This window comes from Pristiophorus japonicus, chromosome 3 (genome assembly GCF_044704955.1).
Source record: "Pristiophorus japonicus isolate sPriJap1 chromosome 3, sPriJap1.hap1, whole genome shotgun sequence".
NCBI classification, from domain to species: Eukaryota; Metazoa; Chordata; class Chondrichthyes; family Pristiophoridae; genus Pristiophorus; species Pristiophorus japonicus.
Genome location: NC_091979.1, coordinates 318,460,998 through 318,464,902, shown reverse-complemented (window position 1 = coordinate 318,464,902; position 3,905 = coordinate 318,460,998).

Genomic DNA, 3,905 nt, shown 5'->3' with positions numbered 1-3,905 from the left:
ATTTCTCCCCAATCTCACCTCATGCCCACTCCAAGCTCCCCTTGTCTATTCGACCCACCTCCTGCTCACTCGAACCCCATTGTTACCAAATTGATAACCGCCCAACTTCCCTTCCTGGCCCCCATAACAGCAGATATTGTTAAATCTCCTCAAGTACTGTCCCCCAGCCCTTCACATCTGCTTTCATCATCCTTCTCCTCAAAAAAAATTATTCCTAACACCTCTGTCCCTGCAACCCACTGACCCATCTCCAAAATCCTTTCCTCTCCAATGTCCTTGAATGTGCCATCGCCTCCCAAATCAATGCTGATCATTCCCGCAGATCCATGTTTGAAACCCTACAATCAGTTTTCCTCCAGTACTGATTCGAACCTTATCAAAGTCACAAATGACATCCTATGTGTCTGTGACTGTGTTAAACTAACCCGCTTCATTGTTCTCAACCTGTCTACAGCCTTTGACACGGTTGACCACAACATCACTTGCAACACCTCTCCTCCCTCCTCCAGCTGGGTGGGTCTGCACTCTCCTGGTTCCATTCTTCTCTATCCAATCATAGTCAGACAATCATCTGCAATGGATTCTCTTCCCACTACCACAGCATTACCTCTGGACTCCCCAAGGATCTAGCCCTGGCCCCCTCCTTTACTCTACATCATGCTGCCCCTCGGTGAAATCATCCCACAACACAGCATCAGGTTCCATATCTGTGCTGACAACACCCAGCTCTACCTCACTACCACCTCTCCCGACCAATTCACAGTTTCTAATTGGTCACACTGGTTATCCAAAACTCAGTACTGGATGAGCAGAAATTTCTTCCAACTAAATATTGGGAATCTTCACCACAAACTCTGTTCCCAAGCCACTGACTCCATCCCTCTCCCTGGCAACTGTCTGAGGCTGAACCAGTCCACTCGCAACCTTGGTGTCACATTTGACACCGAGATGAGCTTCCGACCACATGTCAGCTCCATCAGCAAGTCTGCTAACTTCCACCTCAGTAACGTCACACAACTGCACTCCTGCCTCAGCTCAGCTGCTGCTGGAACCCTCATCCATGCCTTTGTTACCTCTGGCCTTGACTATTCCAATGCTCTCCCGGCCGGCCTCCCATCTGCCATTCTCCATGAACTTGAATTCTTACAAAATTCTGCTGCCCGTATCCTAACTCACACCGTCCCATTCACCCATCACCCCTTTGCTCACTGATATACATTGGCTCCCAGCCTGGCAATTTTTAAATTCTCATTTGGTGAGAAGGCAGATTGCAAAACAGTTATGGTTAGTTTTGTTGAACAGGTTAAGTTTCTAATTTCACAATCAGGAAACAAATAATCTGGATAATAGAATAACATACACAACAAATCAGTTGTTGGCTCCGTTCCCCCTTTGTAACTGACTTTGAGGTCCCGATTTTAACTCCCCCCCTACCTGGCGAAAACCGACAGGCAGGCAGTTAAAATGGAGTGGGGTAATTGCTATGTAACCAGGCCGATGGAACTTGAGTTTCCCTGCGTCCATTCTCGTGAGCATTTTGTCTGCCTCTCCGGACCCGAGCCCATCACTTCTACTTGTGCTTTTCACTGACACTTTATTTATTTTTGTTTCCCCCTCCTTGATCCCTCACTTCTGTCGACGTGTCTCCTATCATTTCTCCCCTCTCGGGTACTCGGCCCTCCCAATTCCCTACTCCAATCCGACAGCTCACCTCCACCTTCCTGCACTCATGCTGCCCTCACAGGTTTGATTGTGTTATGTATGCTTGCTTGTATTGTTTTATGGTGTTTGTAACACTGAATGTACCTTACACTGTACACATCTTACTGTACACCAGAGGGTGCTGCTGCTGGAGACCTAAGGGTTACCTACACACTGCAGGTAACCCAGTCTAAAAGGGAGCTCACAGCTTGGTGTCCCAACTCAGGAGCTGCAAATAAAGGACGACAGTGTACACAGTTTAAGTACCATACACTGCCTCGTGGAGTCATTACCAAAGGTGCCTGCATACACTGCAATTGGCGATGAGGTCATGAACTACATGCTCAGCATGTCGAATCTCAGCAACTTTCAGCAATTTACCGATGGGGAAGATTGGGATACTTTTGTAGAAAGATTGGAACATTTCTTCATAGCCAACGACCAGGATGGGGACACACCGGCTACACGACTGAAAGCGCAGGGCCATCCTGCTTAGCAGTTGTGGGCCCACCATCCATTGTCTCGTCAGGGACTTGCTAGCCCCTGTGAAGACAACCACCAACAGCTATGAGGAACTTGTAACACTAATACAGGAGCAAGTAAAACCAAAAGAAAGCATCCTCACAGCCAGGCACCGGTTCTTCACTTACCGGCGATCCGAAGGCCAGGAAATTACTAAGTATGCTGCACATTTAAGAAGACTAGCTGCACCGTGTGATTTTGGAGACCACCTGAATGAAGCACAAAGGGACATGTTTGTCATCGGAATTGGCCACAAGGGCCTCCTACACAAATTGCTCTCTGCTGACATCACAGTCACCCTGCAGAAAGCAATCCAAGTGAGCCAGGCCTACATGGTTTCGGCCGGCGACTCCAGGCGAATATTGACCCTGGACTCTAAACCGCCGAGCGCAGTGCACCGCATGGACACTTCTAAAGACAGAAATGCTGCCCCGAGTTCCGCAACCCTGGTCCGCCACATGGGGCAAACCGGATAGCCCTGTGCTGGCGCTGTGGAGGAAACCACAGGGCCCACCAGCCGCTACAAAGACTAGACATGCAAAAGCTGCAAAGAGAAAGGGCACCTTCAAAGGATGTGTAGAAAAAGCTTTACTCACCGCGTCACTGAAGAGGAGGCTGATCACCGGGGCTCCGACACAGATGAAGATGAAGCTGCTCAACCCGTGGAACAAAAGAATGGAGATAATACCTGCTCCACTGAAAGTTCTCTGTGGACGATGGAAATCTACATCGGTGGGGTCCCAGTTTCCATGGAGATCGACACAGGGCCGAGCCAGTCTGTGATGAGCCAAACGACCTTTGAAAAAATTTGGATGAATCCCACCGCTCGACCAAAACTGTCTCCTGTCCAGGCACAGCTGCTCACCTACACCAAAGGTAAAATCCAAATCGTTGGCAGCGTGAACGTCCAGGTCTCTCAGGGCGACGTGTTGAACAAACTCTCCTTGTGGATCGTTGCTGGAGATGGTCCCACACTGCTGGGAAGGAATTGGATGAACCCGGTCCAAATCAGGCGAAGTGGCGACGGCCTCCAGGCTCCAGCAATCGACATCCCACGCAGCCCCGAACATGGATCCATCGCTGCATCGAGAGATCCCAGCGACCAGTCGACTGCGGGGTGACGACTCCACAACACCGTGACAAGATCTCAGGAACCGAAAATCCAACCTTCATCTTCCAGGCCAGGGCAGGACTCCAAGAGGTGAACATCATCGAAAGAAGTGGATTCCCGACGTCCATGGCCAAACCTGAGGAAGAAAAGATCACCACAGCCGACCTGGAGGAGAGCCAGAAGATAGCTGCCGCACCACGAGGAGAAAAACCTAAAATCAAAATGGCCGGGACCAGATCATGAGGGGCAGCATTGGAGGAGCGACACGTGACATCGAGCGGCCAATCGGATTTGAAGGCTCCCTTAAAGGAGACCGGTAACCAAAAAAATTTAAAGGGGCAGTTTCAACTTAAAGATGACAGGGACTTTAAAACTAAAAATGTAGTAAAAGGGTGGACGTATGATAATGTAACCATGAATTGTGATGCTGGTGTAACTAATGTGAAAAATAAAATGAATGCTTGTGTAAGTAAGTTTAGGAACAAGCTTGTTATGTGTGATGATTATGGCAGGGAGTTTGAAATACCTAATGTAACCATGTCTGGTGAGACCATGATACCAAAAAGTGATG